This window comes from Idiotropiscis lumnitzeri, chromosome 9 (genome assembly GCF_059441095.1).
Source record: "Idiotropiscis lumnitzeri isolate Australia: NSW breed Sydney's pygmy pipehorse chromosome 9, RoL_Ilum_1.0, whole genome shotgun sequence".
Lineage (NCBI taxonomy): Eukaryota > Metazoa > Chordata > Actinopteri > Syngnathiformes > Syngnathidae > Idiotropiscis > Idiotropiscis lumnitzeri.
The window spans coordinates 19,848,771-19,870,654 of NC_142399.1; the positions used below are offsets into that span (position 1 = coordinate 19,848,771).

The 21,884-nt window shown below is 42.4% G+C and overlaps 2 non-coding genes across 2 annotated transcripts; both read right to left on the reverse strand.

Moving 5' to 3' along the window:
* Positions 1-8,101: 8,101 nt before the first annotated feature.
* trnay-gua (transfer RNA tyrosine (anticodon GUA)) lies at positions 8,102-8,227 on the reverse strand. Its single transcript has 2 exons — positions 8,191-8,227; positions 8,102-8,137 (listed from the first exon to the last, which is right to left on the reverse strand). It is a non-coding gene; the product is annotated as a tRNA-Tyr (tRNA).
* A 644-nt stretch (positions 8,228-8,871) lies between these two features.
* trnay-gua (transfer RNA tyrosine (anticodon GUA)) lies at positions 8,872-8,997 on the reverse strand. The gene is made up of 2 exons: positions 8,961-8,997; positions 8,872-8,907 (listed from the first exon to the last, which is right to left on the reverse strand). It is a non-coding gene; the product is annotated as a tRNA-Tyr (tRNA).
* Positions 8,998-21,884: the final 12,887 nt, after the last annotated feature.

A 21,884-nucleotide genomic window follows, 5' to 3' on the forward strand; every position in this document is an offset into this window, starting at 1 on the left:
TCAAGGGTGGTACAGTTCGTCTTCTCAAAAGCTGGTTTAATCCGGTTTATCATGAGCGTGCCGTCGTGGGTCGCAGCTGACTTTGACGTCAACATCTTTTATCAGGACCCAGCACGATGTTGCTTGCTTCAGACTTTGAGGCCAACTTCTTTATCAGGACTCATCACAATGTTGTTTACTTCATCCTCACTTCTGAAGAAGTGCCACCGCCCTGCCAATTGCAGGCACCTCTCTGCAGTAGAGATGTCCTCCTGTACCTCCACTCTGACTGTAAACACTCAAGCATAGTCCACTCCACTAATTTGCAACATGATATGTGCACCATGTATTGAAATAAAGTTGCGTCATGGCAAATGTATAATAACCTCTAAATATTATTCTAACAATAGCCAATAGACTCATGCCAGGATGCCTTTGTCTTTGTGTCATTTACATATTGTATATTCACTACTGGGCTACTCGGAAAAAGTTCAGTAGAGTTCTGTGGATGGCAGGAGAGGTGTAGAGTTGTATTGAGAGGGATCCGAGACCCAGGCGATTATGTAATAAATCTGTGTATTGGGAATAAATCCACTCGTGCGTGAAAATGCCGGCTTCCTGATACCTTTCTATTGCAGAACGAGCGTGCATATTGTTGGATGAGTGAGAGTTGGGTAAAGTCGCAAATTGGAGTTAGATTACTAATTTGAGTTTACATTGGTTTAAGATTAAATTCTAACATTGATTTAAAGATAAATTCCAACAGCGGTCAGGCGTTATGAGGTCCACTTCCATAACACACATGCACACTTAAGTTTATCTACCTAAGTGGGGACCAGTGTTATTATAGTTAACAAAAACAAAACTAAAACTGGAACTGAAAACGTTAACAAACTAACAAAAACTTCTTTAAAAAAATACTGAAACAGCATTTTACATTGATGAAACAAACATAAAAAGTGGTCTTTTATCCACTTTAGAATGTGAAAAATTGGCAAACAAGGCAGCCCAGCTTCAATTATAGTGCATACTTGCCTGTAACTATAGAAGCGGTGTTATACGATGCACTTAATGTAAGTCAAAGTCTGCGGATGGTTAAAATGTAGCCTTTATTATCAAATTGTTTAAATTTTGGTGAAATTTTACGATAATTACTTACCATGGTGTTTAAGTCTTGCACACTTACGAAATTAATACTAAAACAATATTTACCCCCCCAAAAAATAAAGCGAACAAAAACTAAAAGCTGCCCTGAAAAGTAATTAAAACCAAGTGAATTTAAAATACAAAACTCAAAACGAAAAAAAACCCAACTGTAATTAAAATTCCAAAAGAACAATCCTGGGAAGGACTTAAATGTTTGAGGGCGGAAATGGGCACTTCACCCTATTTTGCAAGTCCATCTTCCACTTGGGCAATCTTCTGTCCTCCACCCTTATTCAGGAAATTATCACCTTCCGTTCTTGTTCGCGCTCTGTCTTTATACCGGGCTTTCATCCTTTTCGATGGTGTTCATGTGTGTGGGCGAGGGAAGCGACACATAAGCAAGGAAATAATTTTACATAATTTGAACCGATTCTAAAAGCAGGGAAATTGAACTTTGCATCAATACCACATACATTGTGGTAGCTGGTATTTGATGGGGGCAAGGCCCAAAAAAGGACAGACGAACCCACTTCCGCCCTCGCTTGGTCGGTCTTTTTTTTTTAAAACTTGACCCCAAAATGGGCTTCCATCCGGGACAGACGGAACGGTCTGTCTCCAGAACGAAACACCAAATTCGGCTTAAGGATAGATGGACTTGGGTACACAGTGTCAAACAAAGTACCAGTTCATAGCAACTGGCAGAATGCTTGACTGATTTCCTTAAAAAAGACAAATGACTGTCAAGCCAGTGTTTGATTTTTTTTCCCCCAAGGACATGGGCCTCTGTGGGCAATTAATGCCATGGCTGCAAAACAAACATGAATGGCCATCTACTGGAGCTTCCTTCTTAGAGAAGTGATTCTATATTTTTTTAAATATTTGACTGCCCTCCAGTCAGTCTTTGGTTCCGAGCGTTGCAGTTTCTGCATCAATACAACTCTGGCATTCACTTTTTACAGGAACTTGGTTCAATCTAATACACCGTCCAAGATGGCGCTCCACTGCCTTTACCTCAGCAGGTGTCCAGGGTCTTTTGACGGTGGTCCATTTACCTAAGTGGTCAAAAAACACAAGTTTAAGAAGGGTAAATTTGAAGAAATGAAAGATGACTGGATTGGAAACATACATTCCCCTTTAAAAGATTGGAATCGCAAAGCCAGTTCTGTTTTCTTTTGATTGTGGAACCGAGACATTTGGTTTGAACATCTAATTATGAATACAATGCAAATAATGTGAATTTGTTGATGTTTAAATAAAAATTTAGGCTGCAAAATATTGGAAAAAACACATACATATACACACATATATATATATATATATATATATATATATATATATATATATATATATATATATATATATATATATACACACACAGATCAAAGATTTGCTGCTGAAGTCCCCATATATATATATATATATATATATCACAATGACCAACAGCCAAAGTGCGAGTGAATCAGGTCCGTCATTTTGTTAAAATTTGCGGTCATTTTTCAACAACGGGGACAACCCAAAAAGTTATGGTACGATAGAGGCACAAACTTCTTGGGTGCTCGGCCTACTTTCAGGTAGCTACATAGTCACCTGACCTGTTTGCAGAGAGCAGCAGTTGAAGACGTGACTGCCAGAAATGTAAGAGAATGGCAATGGCATCTCCACCCTGCAGACCCACACTCAGTAGGAGTAAAGGTGGTGGAGTGGATCCTACCTCCTTTGGATAGCAGCTCGTCGCGGTTGAACTTGAGGTATGGGATATAATTGAAAATATAATTGAGAAACTCAGTTTACCATCATATCTATTGTGCCCTCCTTTGAACGTTGATCGGTCAGCCAAGCGAGAGATGTTCCACTTTTAAAATTATTCAAATTTATTTTTCTGTTGGTGAAATATTCAATCTCATATTGAGTTAAAACATAATGGATTCTAATAGCTGCGACCTTACCGACACAGGTGTAGTCCTCCCCCCTAATCCGCCTCTGTCTCCCTGGCCACCGGTGTCGTCCCGCGTCAGGGGATACAGATTTTTTCGGGGGTAAGTACTTTGGCATGACACCGCTGTGAGCGTGTGCTGACAATGCAATGCCTCATGGCTATTGTAGTTAATAGTTGAAAGTGATTATTTTGAGTTAGTTTTGTTATTAAACTAAAAATTAATTCTGTTGTTTGGATAAGGACATATCCTATAGTTTTAAACAATAGCAACGGATTCACAGTGGTTATATATGAATAGTTATCTTTGCAATGGGCAACTGTTTATGGTATATTCAATTCATTTAGAGATAACATTGTATCATTGAGACTTTTTCTTTCTGTTTTATTTCAGGTTTATGACCTGTGGCCTTTGTTTAATTAACAAAACAAAGAAACACGATATATGACGTTGCATGCTTCCTAATGAACCTTTTTAGACTGTTGAAAATAAAATATCCGAAGAAGGAGACAAATAAAACCATAATAAGCCCAGAATAGAGTAAGCATATTTGAAAAGTAAATTAGCCAGCTAACGATCTTTAAATATACCGTTAGCATCTCTCACGTGTGTTATGATCCGCGTCGGGCATGACAGGTTTTTGTTATTGTTTTTAAGTTCCATGCTTTTGTGTTATTGTTTTGCTTGTTTTCGGGGCGTTTCCCCTCAGCACTCATCCTCGTCAGCCACACAACTGCCCCCCGTTAACAATCACACACCTGACTCCCATCTGCTCCCCTAATCAATGGACTATTTAACCACCCCTTGCCGACAGCTCAGCGTCGGAACGTTACTCCATACCAGGACTGTCACGGACGCTTCCCGATCTCGTTCTTGCTCTCGTTCACGTTCATGTACCTCAGTATTTGTTCACTATCGTTGTTCCTCGTCCTTGACCCAGTTTAGTCACGTTTAGTTTGTCTTGGTTATTTTGCACCCTGCCCCGTTTGTTTGTTCACGCCACGTTGTTTGTCCTCGTTTGATTACTTTAATAAATTCCCTTTACTTTACCCTTTGCCCTGCTTCCTCGCATTCTGGGTCCACCGCCTCCTCGCAGACCGGCGACCGAACCTGACAACGTGGTGGCTTCACGCCCGGAAGCTTTTTTTAAATTAGCCAGCTAAGGATCTTTAAATCAACTGTTAGCATCTCTCCCACAGTGTGGCGCTGACACTTTTTTGGGGGGAGGCGGGGGGGAGGCGGATCTGGTGCGGCGATCGGGTTCGGCGGCCTACAATTTTTATGAATAAGACCGGGGGGGTTGAGGCCAGAGATCATGGCCGGAAGGCAAGGGCCTGACCGCATACTAATATAATTTGGAAGCATAAATTTGACACCATAAAACAAAACAATGACAACAAAGAGTGATGCTCAGATGGAAGGAAATATCTCAACAAAATACTTGTTCTGTGAGCATCACACATGTAATGTGAATCATGCCAGCCTAAGTTGTTATGATCCATATTTGGTGTTTTTGGTTCCGTATTTAGTTTCATGTTTTTTCCTTGTGTTTAGTGTGTCTCGTCATGTTTATTGTGTCCACCTGTGTTTGCCTACCCAAGCCCCAGTGTAAACCAAACCCATCAGCATTTAAGAGGTGCCATTGCACTACTAGATAACATCAGGGGAGAGACTTCACTGGTCACCACACTCCTTAGAGTCACGGTTTCAAATCAAAACCAAAAAAAAAAACTCAGCATACAAGCAAACAATGAAACAAAGAAATAAGATTAACACATATATAAAAACATGTATTTCTCATGCCATCTATATACCCAAAAGAAATAAAAATAACACAAAAAGATTATCGCAATGGCTTCTTGGGAGCCACTCAGCCTTAGCCAATTACAGCAATGGCTTCTTGGGAGCCACTCAGAATCACATGGCTGTTTCGAGAGATGTGCATGGCTGTTTAGAGAGATGTGCTGCTGTGCTTTGGGCTTTTTGCAGTCTGTTGTCTAAACCTGGGACGTTTCTTGCTTGCAATAAGATAAATGATAAGACAGACTATACACATTGTGGACAGCTGCCCTTTTGTCCAGCTTTCTCCTACACCATCACCCAAACACCATAGTCACATAATGTATAGTCGCTGTCAATTTGGAGCATAGATGACTCAGACTTTGAACAGTAGGGTGTGCTAACATGCACTCCGAACAGCCCAATGAGTAAAACAGTTGATGGTCGAGAGGGATGTTCCGTCCATATAATGGGCGCGTCGCTTTACAAGGCTCCTCCGTTGGTTTTGGGGAAAATTTGGGACTTTAGAGTGCGCCCTATGGTCCGGAAAATACGGTAGTTTAGTATGTCCAATTGGGATGTTCTCTTATTATTTAAGCAACATCAATTGTCAATCATATTGACTTTAATCGCTTTCTTACCTTCTCAAGATCCATCCATCCATTATCAGTACCTCTTCACCTCAAAAGTGTCACGGGGATGCCAGAGTACCTGGAGGAACCCGGAGAACATGCAAACCCGACACAGGAAGGCCTGTGCATTGATGGCAAGCCTCCCAGCGTCAAGAACCAAGCACCATGGTCTTTGAGAAAACTCAACGGTGTGGTAGGAGACTTTTTTTTTGGAATGTGGGAGGAAACCCGGAGAGGACCCATGCAGGCATGGAAGAACATGCAAACTCCACACAGGATGGCCGGAGCCCCGATTGGAATCCTGGATCTATGCACTGTGAGGCAGACGTGCCAACCACTCGATCGTCGTGGCGCCCATCCATTAAATGTTAAATAAATTATTATTTTTTTAAATGTTGGATTGTTAAGCGAGCTTGTCATAGTGTTTGTTTGTATGAGCGCATTTCACTGGTGTCTATGAGCGCATTTCAGTAATGTGTATGAGCGCATTTCAGTAATGTGTATGAGCGCATTTCACTAGTGAGTATGAGAGCTATTCCTGAATTATGTCCCGAACGGCGCCTCATAAACATGGGGGGGCTTTCACTGCTATCCACCCATGGTCACGTACCATTTATTTGACATTATTTAAATTAAATTGGAATAAATGGAAGAATTAAGTGGAACTAATAAACAAAGAACAAATGATATAACCAGTGAAGCTAAAAAAAAATGAATGAAGCTTCTCCACACCTGCTAATTGCCACATTAACTATACTTCCCTTTATTGCATTCAGTAAACACCATTTTTTTAAATTGAATCATTATTTTTTTATATTGCAAATATCAGAAAAATGTGTACAACGATTTGTTGGCACATACACATGGTTAAATGCGGACAAAGATCCGTAGATGGGCGACCTGTAAAAACGGGACCTTTTGATTGGCTGTTTTCTTACATGTGACGTTTGCAAGAGTCCTGCCGCGGACGACTCGCAAATGCGTGTGCTGATTTGCAAATGCGTGTCAGGAGACTTGTGTGTGGCTCCGTAGCTACACGTTCGGACCACATGGGGCACTAATATTATACCAGCCCAGTACCACCAATATATACACCAATAACATGGGGGGGCTTTCACTGCTATCCACCCATGGTCAAGTACCATTTATTTGACATTATTTAAATTAAATTGGAATAAATGGAAGAACAAAGTGGAACTAATAAAATAAGAACACATGATATAACCAGTGAAGCTAAAAAAAAATGAATGAAGCTTCTCCACACCTGCTAATTGCCATATAAACTAAACTTCCCTTTATTGCATTCAGTAAACACCATTTTTTAAAATTAATTCATAAATTTTTTATTTAGTAAACACTCACTGCACCGACCATTTGAAATAGCTACCTCTAAATTTTGGTGTGGAACCACAACAGTTTTCCACTTTGCCAACTGAGTTACCAGATTTGTGCTATTGGGACAGACATCCGATATAGATTGGATTTTACAACAGGTAGTATTCAGTAATTGTGGCATGTTCTTCATATATTTAGATGCTCTCCCAATTGGGAGCGCCAGCCTTGGCTCTGGGAGGTTGAATTTGCATCAGATCTTTAGTTCCAATTTTTGATTGATTTGAAATTCGGGGCAACATCCTTTGAGCCGGATTAAAACCAGGGAGCAAAGTACTTGTGCTCGGAATTACTTAAATCCTCCGCTTTACCAACAGAGCAATCGAAGTATTGCTGGAACTCACTCTGGTTTTGGGAGTCCCTACTCATGACGTTGGGAGATACCAGATATAAATTGACTTGAGTAGATTCAGACAAATTCGCCAAAGATTTTTATTTACAGTTTTGGATTAAAATTGGGAACCCTGCAATAGTTCCTTCTAGCCGGATTTGAACCCGGAACCTAAGGATTTCCAATTCAAACATCCATCGTGTTCCGCCGAAAGGATGTCAGTTTTCACACTCTACAGTTCTCCGCTCTACCAACTGCGCTATCGCAGGGATGCTCCACTAGTCTGCATTATTGGGAGTGCTTACCTGTGGTGTTAGGATGGCCGACTAGTGGATTTTGATGAAGTAGCAACAGATTTTTATTTCATTTTTTCAATCTTGATTAAGATTTAAAATTCAGTAAAATGTCCTTTGAGCTGCATTTGAAATAGCTACTTCAAAATTTTGGTGTGGAACCACAAGAGTTTTCCACTTTGCCAACTGATTTTCCAGATTTGTGCTATTGGGACAGACAACCGATATAGATTGGATTTTACAACAGGTAGTATTCAGTAATTGTGGCATGTTCCTTATATATTTAGATGCTCTCCCAATTGGGAGGGCCAGCCTTGGGTCTGGGAGGATGAATTTCCTTCAGATCTTTAGTTACAATTTTTGATTGATTTAAAATTCGGGGCAACATCCTTTGAGCCGGATGAAAACCAGGGACCAAAGGACTTGTGCTCGGAATCACTTAAGACCTCCGCTTTACCAACAGAGCTATCAAAGTATTGCTGGACCACACTCTGGTTTTGGGATCACCGACTCATGACGTTGGGATAGACCAGACTAGACTTGTGTAGATTCATACAAATTCACCAAAGATTTTTATTTACAGTTTTGAATTAAAATTGGAAAGCCGGGAATAGTTCCTTCGAGCCGGATTTGAACCAGCGACCTAAGGATTTCCAATTAGAACTTCCATCGCGTTCCGCCGAAAGGATGTCAGTTGTCAAACTCTACAGTCCTCCGCTCTACCAACTGAGCTATCGAAGGGATGCTCCTCTTGTCTGAATTATTGGGAGTGACTACCTGTGGTGTTAGGACGGCTGAAAATTGGATTTTGATGATGGAGCAACAGATTTTTTTTTAAATTTTTCAAGATTGATTAAAATTTGAAATCCAGGAAAATGTCCTTTGAGCTGCAATTTAAATAGCTACCTCAAAATTTTGGTGTGGAACCACAACAGTTTTCCACTTTGCCAACTGAGTTACCAGATTTGTGCTATTGGGACAGACATCCGATATAGATTGGATTTTACAACAGGTAGTATTCAGTAATTGTAGCATGTTCTTCATATATTTAGATGCTCTCCCAATTGGGAGCGCCAGCCTTGGCTCTGGGAGGATGAAAGGGATTTCTAATTCTAGTTACAATATTTGATTGATTTGAAATTCGGGGCAACATCCTTTGAGCCGAATGAAAATCAGGGAGCAAAGGACTTGTCCTCGGAATTACTTTAGTCCTCCGCTTTACCAACAGAGCTATCAAAGTATTGCTGGAACTCACTCTGGTTTGGGGAGTCCCTACTCATGACGTTGGGAGAAACCAGATATAAATTGACTTGAGTAGATTCAGACAAATTCGCCAAAGATTTTTATTTACAGTTTTGGATTAAAATTGGAAACCCTGCAATAGTTCCTTCGAGCCGGATTTGAACCAGCGACCTAAGGATTTCCGATTAGAACTTCCATCGCGTTCAGCTGAATGAATGTAAGTTTGCACACTCTACAGTCCTCCGCTCTACCAACTGAGCTACCGAAGGGATGCTCCACTGGTCTGCATTATTGGGAGTGCTTACCTGTGGTGTTAGAATGGCCGACTAGTGGATTTTGATGAAGTAGCAACATATTTTTCTTTAAATTTTTCAAGATTCATTAAAATTTGAAATCCAGGAAAATGTCCATTGAGCTGCAATTTAAATAGCTACCTCACAATTATGGGGTGGAACCACAACAGTTTTCCACTTAGAAAACTGAGTTACCAGATTTGTGCTATTGGGACAGACATCCGATATAGATTGGATTTTACAACAGTTAGTATTCAGTAATTGTGGCATGTTCTTCATATATTTAGATGCTCTCCCAATTGGGAGTGCCAGCCTTGGCTCTGGGTGGATGAATTTGCATCAGATTTTAGTTAAAATTTTTGATTGATTTGAAATTCGGGGCAACATCCTTTGAGCCGGATTAAAACCAGGGAGCAAAGTACTTGTGCTCGGAATTACTTAAATCCTCCGCTTTACCAACAGAGCAATCGAAGTATTGCTGGAACTCACTCTGGTTTTGGGAGTCCCTACTCATGACGTTGGGAGATACCAGATATAAATTGACTTGAGTAGATTCAGACAAATTCGCCAAAGATTTTTATTTACAGTTTTGGATTAAAATTGGGAACCCTGCAATAGTTCCTTCTAGCCGGATTTGAACCCGGAACCTAAGGATTTCCAATTCAAACATCCATCGTGTTCCGCCGAAAGGATGTCAGTTTTCACACTCTACAGTTCTCCGCTCTACCAACTGCGCTATCGCAGGGATGCTCCACTAGTCTGCATTATTGGGAGTGCTTACCTGTGGTGTTAGGATGGCCGACTAGTGGATTTTGATGAAGTAGCAACAGATTTTTATTTCATTTTTTCAATCTTGATTAAGATTTAAAATTCAGTAAAATGTCCTTTGAGCTGCATTTGAAATAGCTACTTCAAAATTTTGGTGTGGAACCACAAGAGTTTTCCACTTTGCCAACTGACTTACCAGATTTGTGCTATTGGGACAGACAACCGATATAGATTGGATTTTACAACAGGTAGTATTCAGTAATTGTGGCATGTTCCTTATATATTTAGATGCTCTCCCAATTGGGAGGGCCAGCCTTGGGTCTGGGAGGATGAATTTCCTTCAGATCTTTAGTTACAATTTTTGATTGATTTAAAATTCGGGGCAACATCCTTTGAGCCGGATGAAAACCAGGGAGCAAAGGACTTGTGCTCGGAATCACTTAAGACCTCCGCTTTACCAACAGAGCTATCAAAGTATTGCTGGACCACACTCTGGTTTTGGGATCACCTACTCATGACGTTGGGATAGACCAGACTAGACTTGTGTAGATTCATACAAATTCACCAAAGATTTTTATTTACAGTTTTGAATTAAAATTGGAAAGCCGGGAATAGTTCCTTCGAGCCGGATTTGAACCATCGACCTAAGGACTTCCAATTAGAACTTCCATCGCGTTCCGCCGAAAGGATGTCAGTTGTCAAACTCTACAGTCCTCCGCTCTACCAACTGAGCCACCGAAGGGATGCTCCACGGGTCTGCATTATTGGGATTGCTTACCTGTGGTGTTAGAATGGCTGACTAGTGGATTTTGATGAAGTAGCAACAGATTTTTCTTTAAAATTTTCAAGATTGATTAAAATTTGAAATCCAGGAAAATGTCCTTTGAGCTGCAATTTAAATAGCTACCTCAAAATTTTGGTGTGGAACCACAACAGTTTTCCACTTAGAAAACTGAGTTACCAGATTTGTGCTATTGGGACAGACATCCGATATCGATTGGATTTTACAACAGTTAGAATTCAGTAATTGTGGCATGTTCTTCATATATTTAAATGCTCTCCCAATTGGGAGCGCCAGCCTTGGCTCTGGGAGGATGAATTTGCATCAGATCTTTAGTTACAATTTTTCTTTGATTTGAAATTCTGGGCAACATCCTTTGAGCCGGATGAAAACCAGGGAGCAAAGGACTTGTCCTCGGAATTACTTTAGTCCTCGGCTTTACCAACAGAGCTATCAAAGTATTGCTGGACCTCACTCTGGTTTTGGGATAACCTACTCATGACGTTGGGATAGACCAGACGAGACTTGTGTCGATTCATACAAATTCACCAAAGATTTTTATTTACAGTTTTGAATTAAAATTGGGACGCCGGTAATAGTTCCTTCGTGCCGGATTTGAACCAGCGACCTAAGGATTTCCGATTAGAACTTCTATCGCGTTCCGCCGAAAGGATGTCAGTTTTCACACTCTACAGTCCTCCGCTCTACCGACTGAGCTATCGAACGGATGCACTTCTTGTCTGCATTATTGGGAGTGCCTACCTGTGGTGTTAGGACGGCTGACAAGTGGATTTTGATGATGTAGCAACAGATTTTTCTTTAAAATTTTCAAGATTGATTAAAATTTGAAATCCAGGAAAATGTCCTTTGAGCTGCAATTTAAATAGCTACCTCAAAATTTTGGTGTGGAACCACAACAGTTTTCCACTTTGCCAACTGAGTTACCAGATTTGTGCTATTGGGACAGACATCCGATATAGATTGGATTTTACAACAGGTAGTATTCAGTAATTGTGGCATGTTCTTCATATATTTAGATGCTCTCCCAATTGGGAGCGCCAGCCTTGGCTCTGGGAGGTTGAATTTGCATCAGATCTTTAGTTACAATTTTTGATTGATTTGAAATTCGGGGCAACATCCTTTGAGCCGGATTAAAACCAGGGAGCAAAGTACTTGTGCTCGGAATTACTTAAATCCTCCGCTTTACCAACAGAGCAATCGAAGTATTGCTGGAACTCACTCTGGTTTTGGGAGTCCCTACTCATGACTTTGGGAGATACCAGATATAAATTGACTTGAGTAGATTCAGACTAAAGGATAATGTAAATGGCAGTCAACCTGAAACAGAACAAAGGGTGGACTGCTAGGAGCCACTTTTGTGATCCTGGCATGGAAGTCCATTGTTTCAGAGGGGTCTCGTTCACACCTCCTGTGGTGCAGCTGTGATCCAATCTTCATGCATTCCTCTCCTGAGGGTCTGGTCATTAGCATGGTCTAAACTTCGGTTACACTTAAAGGATTTCATACTTTTGACTATTAAAGGAATATAAGGGTTTGAGCTTAACATAGTTCATTAGATGTTGGTGCATCCAATGTATGAAAATGTGATATTGTAAAATGCTGAGAGTGTGACTGGTGGAGCGAAACTGGTTGCGGGGGTTGTGCAGGAATGGAATGTTTTAGAAGCAGATGGTGCTGAGCGAGACGAGATGACTCCGGGACCAGTGGACGAAGGAGAGGCCATCGGGGGATAGCACAAGCAGGAGGAGTCGCCACGGGATTCGGCGAGAGAAGAAAGACCAATGAGAACAAGCTAAAGTTAACTGCAGGATACACATAGCCAATAGAATCATGCCAGGATGCCTTTGTCTCTGTGCCATTTGCATATTGTATAGGATGAATCATTACTGGGCAACTCGGAGGTAGAACACATTCGCTGGTGGCAAGAGAGGTGTAGAGTTGTATTGAGAGGGACCCGGGACCCAGGTGCCATGTAGAAAGTCTGTGTATTGGGAATAAACCCACTTGTGCGTGAAAATGCCGGCTTCCTGATACCTTTCTATTGCAGAACGAGCGCGCATATTGTTGGATGAGTGAGAGTTGGGTAAGGTCACAAATTGGAGTCAGATTACTTATTTGAGTTTACATTGGGTTAAAGTTAAATTCTAACATTGATATAAAGATAAATTCCAACAATTTATGGTGACGCCGACGTGATGCATGAGAGGTAAAAGAAGTTTCAAGGGAGTCTGGGACTCCGAGGAAAGAAGAGAAGCCTGGGGCTTCAGAAAAAAACACAAGAGTCTGGGACTCAAAGAGAAGCCTGGGGCTTCAGAAAAAACCACAAGAGTCTGGGACTCAAAGGAAGCCTGGGGCTTCAGAAAAAACCACAAGAGTCTGGGACTCGGGCCTGGGGCCCACGTCCACACCAGGTGACGACCTGATAAAGAATAATGGAGCCGCACATCCGACCGGCCTTCCTCTTGGGCCCACAGTGACATAAGGTAAGCAGATCCTTTTCAAATTCTGCATATTGGCAACGCTAAATTATAAGAGGAAGGCGGAGCGGAACGGCGTTAAAATATATGGTTAAATAAATGAAATATATAAATAAATAAGTGTAACAGTGTGGACGATAGTAGAGTAAAATCTGGGATTTACCTACTAGAATAGTTTGGAACTATTCATGGTTAAGATACGATATGGTTAAATAAATAAATAAATATATAAATAAATAAGTGTAAAAGTGTGGACGATAGTAGAGTAAAATCTGGGATTTACCTACTAGAATAGTTTGGAACTATTCGTGGTTAAGATACGATATGGTTAAATAAATAAATAAATATATAAATAAATAAGTGTAAAAGTGTGGACGATAGTAGAGTAAAATCTGGGATTTACCTACTAGAATAGTTTGGAACTATTCGTGGTTAAGATACGATTGAAAATATCAGAGTGGAAGCGGTGTGAATGTGAAGGCTAAAATTGTTCTGCGTATGAAGTGTGTTTGGGACACGCACGAGTGGATTTTGATTTCAAGATGGCGAAGGAGAGGAAGTGTGATAGTGGTCTCGGGTCCCGGGTGTGGCACGGAGATTAAGGATAAATTCATAAAAATGAAACATAAAAAAGAGAAGAAAAACATGAAGTAGGGATGAAATAAGAAAAGAGAAAGAAAGAAAGCTAGAGAAAAGAGAAGAAATTGTGTCAGTGTAGCGATTGGAAGTTCAATAAGAAAAGAAAAAGGAACAATTAATGTTCCATTGAAAGGAGGATGATGAAACAGGCAGTATTGAAGAAGGTGTGACTTGAACAAATGAAAAGGATAAGAATTAGGGTCTGTGTAAGGAGGAATTGAAGAAATAAATATTTTATGATTCATACTCGAGTTGATGGTCTTTTTTTAAGGTAACTGTAATTAGTAACTGGAATGAAATGTACAGATGGAAATGACACGAGGAAAAAGAAGAGATTGGTGTTACAAAATAAGAGTGAGAAAGATTTTACAGAAGGCAATGGGTAGAGGTGTAATCGTAAAATCATGAGTGTGCTGTAACAAAGAGTTCACAGCTCTTTGAAGTTAGATGCTCGTTCCCAAGTAGGGGGAGGAAGTCAGAGAAAGAGGATGAAGTGATTGAAAAAGTGGAAGAAAAGACGGAATGCCTGAGAGGCATTTATCCACAGTTGCCAGACTCGCAACAGTATGTGTTTGAGCCGCCGCCCGTTCCGACGGCACAATTAATGGCCTCGTAGCACCTTGGGGGGGGGGCAGAATGGTTTGAGATGCAAAAGATAACGAGTCACAGAGAGCACCAGCAGGAACATGTAAACATTTCAGACACAAGAGGAAAAACAGGCATCAATGGCAGTCGTTAACTGATTTACAAGGAAGATATGCCTTTTGTTGCTGTGGCACTCATTCCTTTTGTGTCAGAGGTGTGTCTCAGGCACACCTCCCTTGATGTTACAGCAATGGAATCCAGTCTTCAGGCGTTCGCTCTCCGGGGGGTCTCATCCATGTGGTCGAGCATGGTTCATGCTGTGGAGCAGTGCTTTTGCGATACTAGTGGAGTAGAGCATGGGGTAAAGTATATATTCAACCGAACAATAAATATAAATTGGCAGGGAGTATGAACGCAAGTTGAACACTGAAACATGCAGGGGACACCTGAGGAACGGCAGAGCAGCGACAGTCTTATTAAAATTTAAATTTTTAAGCAAAGGGATTATGGTTTTGGGATAAGTTTTAAGTGAAGTATTCTATGAACATGTTGAAAGAAAATCTTTGGAACGGGGAATATCTAGCCATTGGAGATTGGTTTACCAAATATAAAGTGGGACTAAATATTTTTGTAGATGATTTATTAACTGATGTGTATTAAATGTGACAAAGGTGGAAGACAGATGTTTTTTTGACTGTACGACGCGAACGCTGACATGACAAGTTTAAAGGACATGACAGCATTCCATAAATACCAGACTGCTAACATCCGCATCTATGAGCTGTTTGATGTCACAGGTGCAGTTTCGTCAGCTACGTCCAGGAGAGGAGAAACAACTTCACGGGGAGTGAATGGGAAAATCCAGAGACCCACAGTTGTAAATTTTGGCATACGCTGGCTAAATTAAGGCAAAATTATGGATCTGCCAGCACAAATCTCAGTGAAATCAAGGCGGACGCGCCAAGGGAGGGGTGTCTGTGTGGAATTGGAAAGTATCGTTTGGTGAATGAAAGTGTGAAAGAAAAAGTGTTTGGATGCATATGTGGTTTGAGTGAATGTTTAAGGGACGGGCCTCAGGACAGAAAATTGTTTGAGGTCACCGGCAAGCCCTTACAGTACTTAGGGTGCGATGGGTGGACAGGCCTGATCAACCTGAATCCCTATTGCACTCCCGAGTATTGATTTTCAAATTGTTATTGGAGAAAGATTGGAGTAATTAAATTCAAACATCAAGTGAATGGTTGATTGACGTTATTACACAAAATTTATGCAAAACTGAAAGTTTTGGAAGGAAGATAATTTACCCCTTCTCATTCTCACTGGCAAGTGCCACTCGTCCAGTTCTGTCCACAGGTTTGAGGTGACATGTGACCGGTGTGACCAGAAGGCCGGAGAACGCTTCAAATAGCGCCTCACCACGCCCATCCCGGAGGTTCTCCTCAACAAGGAGGGAGATATGAAATATTCTAATTTAGGGTCCACGGAACATATTAAAATATAGTTGTTGCTTTAGCCTGTTCATGTGCTCCACAGGAGTTATTATTATTCACATTGAATGCGCGACTAGATAACACACACCCAGTCCAGGATAGGGCAAAATTTTCTTGGATTGTTTAGACCTTTCCATATAATACAGCACCACAGCAGTGATACTTGAAATTAATGTCGAATTAGTGGCACTGTCTTTATGGAAAATTACTCACTTAACGCAAGGGTAAGTTGTTGTAGAGGAGATATTTCAGACAAAAATGACCCTGAAGTGGTCACAAGCACGTGTCTCATGTTGGATGTATGAAATTTTATTCTGATATTTTCCACTGTAACGTATTTCATTGTATTTAGGACTAAGACATTGTAAAACACTGTTTGGAAGAACTTATAGAATACCTCAAATTTAAGAACAAATGGGAAATAGATGTTGAAGCAACTTTAGTTGACCATATGTGAAAAGTGTTAGGAAAACAAAAGACAGGCGCAAATTTAGAGTGACAAGGTTCTTTCTGTCTCCCAGCAGGGGCACTAAATTAGTGAAGCCAGGATACTGGGTGCTTGTAAGAAGTTTGAAGATAAGACATTTGTAATTACCCAAGGGGGAAGGAAGTGTTAGTGACAGCTCTCACAGCTGTAAAGATAGCAGAAAGGTCAACATTGGTTTATTTGACACGTTGTAAATAGGTCACGTTGGTTGAAATCTCCTACAAAGGAGACACCAGACTAAGAGGTTTATACAGAGTTACAAGCGGGACAAAATTTATTTAAGAGGAACTGTCCTCACTTGAGGCCGAGGCCAGACCTGCTGACCAGCATGATGGTCACCAGCTAAGTGGGGACACCTCAGGTGAGATTGGCCGTGCCGTGCATCAGATGTTTCTGGCCCGTTGGGGTCGATGTTGCTGTATCTTTCAGGTGGGGAAGGGGGAGACAGGCCTGGTCTATGTGGCCAGGGCGAGACGTGAATAGAGTGAGACTTCCGGCAGTGACCCATCCAATAATGTCGACATTACACATCTGTTCCAGTTGGCCGTCCACAAGGGCGTGCCCCTCCCAGTGGCAGAAATCAGGCGAAATAGTCCATTAATGAGAAATGCTACTCGGGCTAAGTAGAACACATTTTGTACATAATTTTGCACGACATCAGAAAAGTAAAATATGGGATTGGATTAAGGAGCGTGACTAAAATTGTTGTACTTGCAGGTTTAGAAGGCCAAGAGAGATAAGAAAAAAGGAGGCAGCTGCTCCTTCCACTTCTGCTGCTTCTGGGCAAGGTTCGGGTGACGCAGCGCCACAGCAGACTGGCTGCTGTCCATAGCAGGCCAGTCAACGAGGTTGGGATTGCAGTAACAGAGGTATGGGTGGTTACAGACGGGGTTGTGAGTGGGGTGTGCTCTTGCTGCGGGGTGTGGGGTCACTGGGTGATGAGCTGTCCATGCCGAGCCACTTTCTGGAATGTGCCATCCTCCGGTGCCATATCTGTCACAAAGAGCTCCACCAGCGCAGGGGGGCGCCACCGTTACCCACTCCCAACGCACTTGACACAAACCCGCTGGTACCCCACTCCATGACAGGGGGCCGCGGAGCTTCAGCGTTCGAGGACTAGCAGGTCCTGGCATTCCGGGGACGGTGGATGGACAAGTTTTCGATGGTGCTGGATATTGGGGCGAGCTATGAGCTCCTTCCGCAACCCCCACTGAGCCATGTGGACTCTCAAGATTGCCTGAGTCACTGCCATTGACTGAACGAACACTGGAATTCGAGTGGCATTCCCGGATGGGACTGAACTTGACTGTGCACATCCCACGGAGGGAGCATATGTCGTGCTTTCTTCCTTCCCAGTGGCTAAACTGAACTGAAACATTTGAGGGCAGCTCTGAAACCTGGTTCCCATCCTCCCGCGGTGGGTATGCCCTGTTCCTGCTCTGGTCTGAGTGGTTTAGCAACCGCCACCCTTTCAATTCACCAATTGACATATCACATTGTACATGTGATCACAAACATGATTTGGTTTATCAAAAATGCACTCATCCAAATTTAGTCATGAGTGCATCTTGCGTTAGAATTATATATTTGTTATGTCTACCGGCGTTGCCTCGCACGCGTGCCTTGTCCCTGAGCAGTGGAAATGGTAACCTCCAGCAGTTAGAAGAGAGCAGGCAACACAGATCATGCAACAAAATATATTGGCACTCCCGGAGGAGGCTCCCCTGTGTCGGGCCCTAGCACACAACCCAGGAGGGCACCGCCTGAGATCCAGAAGACCCTTCAGCCAAGAACGGGAATCAGAGCACACGTCAGCAGATAGGTGGCGCGACCTATGGAGAGGAAATGTACCTGTTGGAGGCGAGAGAATTGGAGACCCCACTGAGAAGCTCCCAGGCTACAATGGAACCAGCAGGAGAGAGTGGACATCCTACAACAGGATCCTTTGCAAACAAGGACGTACAGCCCAAAATTTGCAAAGATGGGGGACAGTGGCTACGCAAGCATGCCCCTGGTGTAACCATGAGTGTCAAAATATGGACCATCTGATTATAGACTGCCCTTATACATCGATAGAGGGAGGGTATGATACGGTATTCCAGTGTGGAGATGAATTCAAGGCATGGCTTTCAGGGATGAGACAGGAGGTGTGAAAACCACACGAAACTACTACTACTAGTGGAAATGGTATGAATTGTTTACTTTCGCCGAGCCACAAATCGCATTGAATATTGATGAGCGTCATCATACTAGAGATCTAGACCACATAGTTGTTGAATACTCCGCGTCACAATCGGGAGATCATATTTCAGCACCGACTACAAATTCTTTGGTTTTGGGAACATTACTAAATTTCAAAATTTCCAGGGAAGGGTCGCTTGGAAATGGTAGTTCTGTGTGTGTCTCTGCTAGAGGTGTTGTGGACCCAGGGCCCGACTGATTTGGGGCTCGGCTCCACAGCTCCACGATTGTTTTTACTGTCTCTACCCCCTCCCCCAGTTGACAGAATCAGTGTGGGCACAGCCTGTAGGTGGATTGAGCCAATCATGAGACAATAGGAGGTGAAGACTGCAGCGGTCTTGGAGCTGTCTATGTCTTGTAGAGCACTTTTTCTTCCCGTAAAAAAAAAAAAGAAAAAATAGAGGTTTAATTCAGTATCTGCGTTATTATAGTTTTGGGATTTTTTATTTTAAGCATAATTGGTTACTATTTCATTTGGGTTGCTTTAAAATTTGTCAATTAACGGTCAAAATTGGAGCGTTAGCTCGAGGCTTAATTTGTAATCTCGGAACACAGTTAGATATTTGAACTCAGTGAACTCAGCATCACTGGAGTCGGACATCACTCCGTACATCAACCTCCGGGTGCTTTCCCGGAGGTGGACTCAATCTCGCGGGTAAGGACAGTTTAGAGTTCTGGCTAGAACCTCACACGCCATCCAATTGGGAACTACAGAACAAACGTGGTACCATAACTCACAGTTGCGCCCGGCCCCAGTATTTGTGCCCGCCAAGGTTGAGCTTAGAGGTTGACCGCCCGGACGGGCAGGTCAAGAGAGGGAATGTGTAGATGGCATGAATTGGATCAAAGTCAGACACTTTCGAGTCTGAACAACGACGATGACGATGCAAATGTTTAACTTATTGACTATTTTGCTTGCTGGCGTGTGCTTTGTGTGGACGATGTTGGCGTTTGAACATAGGATGGGGGATGACAGAAGTGATGTAGCGAAAGGAGCATGTAATGGAATGGTGTGGTATGGAGCAGAGCGAGATGATGGTAAGACGCTGACACAGACACAACAACTACTGCTAAATCTGATATGTAAACAACCGACACAGGTGAACACTTGGGTGACAATTTTTAATTGGACACACCCATGGAATGATGTGGGAATAAAAAAGAAAGAGCCTATTTTTGACACCCAAGTTGCAAAACAAAGGTTCACCTGCCTAAAAGTTAAATGGGACTGGTCCTGGGATTGGAAATCTCCAGGAGTCATGGTGTAATGAAAATGTGTCTTTGCCAGTAGGAATCCCTCTCGCTCGTGATGATGTTTGGCTGTGGTGTGGAGAGAAAGTGCTGTACAATAGGCTTCCCACCAATGCCTCAGGTAAGTGCGCCCTGGTAACGCTGATCATGCCAGTTAGTGTGACAGCCGTAGATCTGGCCAAAATGGAGTGGGAAGGTGTTGGACAATGGGGAAGAATCCCCTTCCTTAACAGGAAGAGAAGGGACATGCAAGAATGGTTGAATGCAGGAGATCCCACGTATATAGATGCAATTGGAGTCCCAAGAGGGGTCCCTGACGAGTATAAATTGGTGGATCAAATTGCGGCAGGATGGGAGAGCCTTTTCCTGTTCGTTACAGTAAACAAAAATGTGGACCTGATTTATTATGTCCACTATAATGTCCAACGATTGGCGAATTTTACCACCTTAGCACTCCAGGCAGTGCATAAGCAATTGGCTGCCACGTCTCTTATGGCATTCCAGAACAGAATAAGCTTAGATATGGTGTTAGCCGAAAGAGGAGGGGTGTGTGGTATTTTTGGGGATCAGTGTTGTACTCTGATTCCCAACAATACATCTCCTGACGGTCGCCTTACCAAGGCATTGGAGGGTCTGCGCACGCTAAGTAACAAAATGAAGGAGCACTCAGGTGTGGACACCAGTTGGTATTCTGACTGGTTAAACATCTTTGGTAAATATAAAAGCCTGATTGCATCAGTACTGATTTCTATCGCTGTGTTTGCCGCTATTATGGTGTTATGCGGATGTTGCTGTATTCCATGTATCAGATCATTAACTGTTAAGACAATAGAACGCACGTTGGGGCCACTCCCTCCGGGTGGTCAGTACATGATCCCTCAAAAGGACCCCCAGGAGGCGGAGGTAGCCGTGGCCCTCCGGGAGTCCAGGATGTGAGTATGGAAAGATGGCCTCGGGCACCTGAGGCCATAAGGAGGGAATGAAATTTTCTACTGGAATGAACTTTTCTACTAATTTTCTATTGGAATGACATTTTTGTACTAATTTTCACTAATTGTCTACTGGAATGAAATTTTCTACTGATTCTTATTCTTTTACTAATTGTTTGATGTGTTTTAGTTTTATGGCAAATGATGTCGAGCTCGTGTGCAGCAATGAAAAAAGGTGTTCAAGTGATGACCTCAGATGTCTGAGGTCATGAGAGGGATTAAAGGATAATGTAAATGGCAGTCAACCTGAAACAGAACAAAGGGTGGACTGCTAGGAGCCACTTTTGTGATCCTGGCATGGAAGTCCATTGTTTCAGAGGGGTCTCGTTCACACCTCCTGTGGTGCAGCTGTGATCCAATCTTCATGCATTCCTCTCCTGAGGGTCTGGTCATTAGCATGGTCTAAACTTCGGTTACACTTAAAGGATTTCATACTTTTGACTATTAAAGGAATATAAGGGTTTGAGCTTAACATAGTTCATTAGATGTTGGTGCATCCAATGTATGAAAATGTGATATTGTAAAATGCTGAGAGTGTGACTGGTGGAGCAAAACTGGTTGCGGGGGTTGTGCAGGAATGGAATGTTTTAGAAGCAGATGGTGCTGAGCGAGACGAGATGACTCCGGGACCAGTGGACGAAGGAGAGGCCATCGGGGGATAGCACAAGCAGGAGGAGTCGCCACGGGATTCGGCGGGAGAAGAAAGACCAATGAGAACAAGCTAAAGTTAACTGCAGGATACACATAGCCAATAGAATCATGCCAGGATGCCTTTGTCTCTGTGCCATTTGCATATTGTATAGGATGAATCATTACTGGGCAACTCGGAGGTAGAACACATTCGCTGGTGGCAAGAGAGGTGTAGAGTTGTATTGAGAGGGACCCGGGACCCAGGTGCCATGTAGAAAGTCTGTGTATTGGGAATAAACCCACTTGTGCGTGAAAATGCCGGCTTCCTGATACCTTTCTATTGCAGAACGAGCGCGCATATTGTTGGATGAGTGAGAGTTGGGTAAGGTCACAAATTGGAGTCAGATTACTTATTTGAGTTTACATTGGGTTAAAGTTAAATTCTAACATTGATATAAAGATAAATTCCAACAAGACAAATTCGCCAAAGATTTTTATTTACAG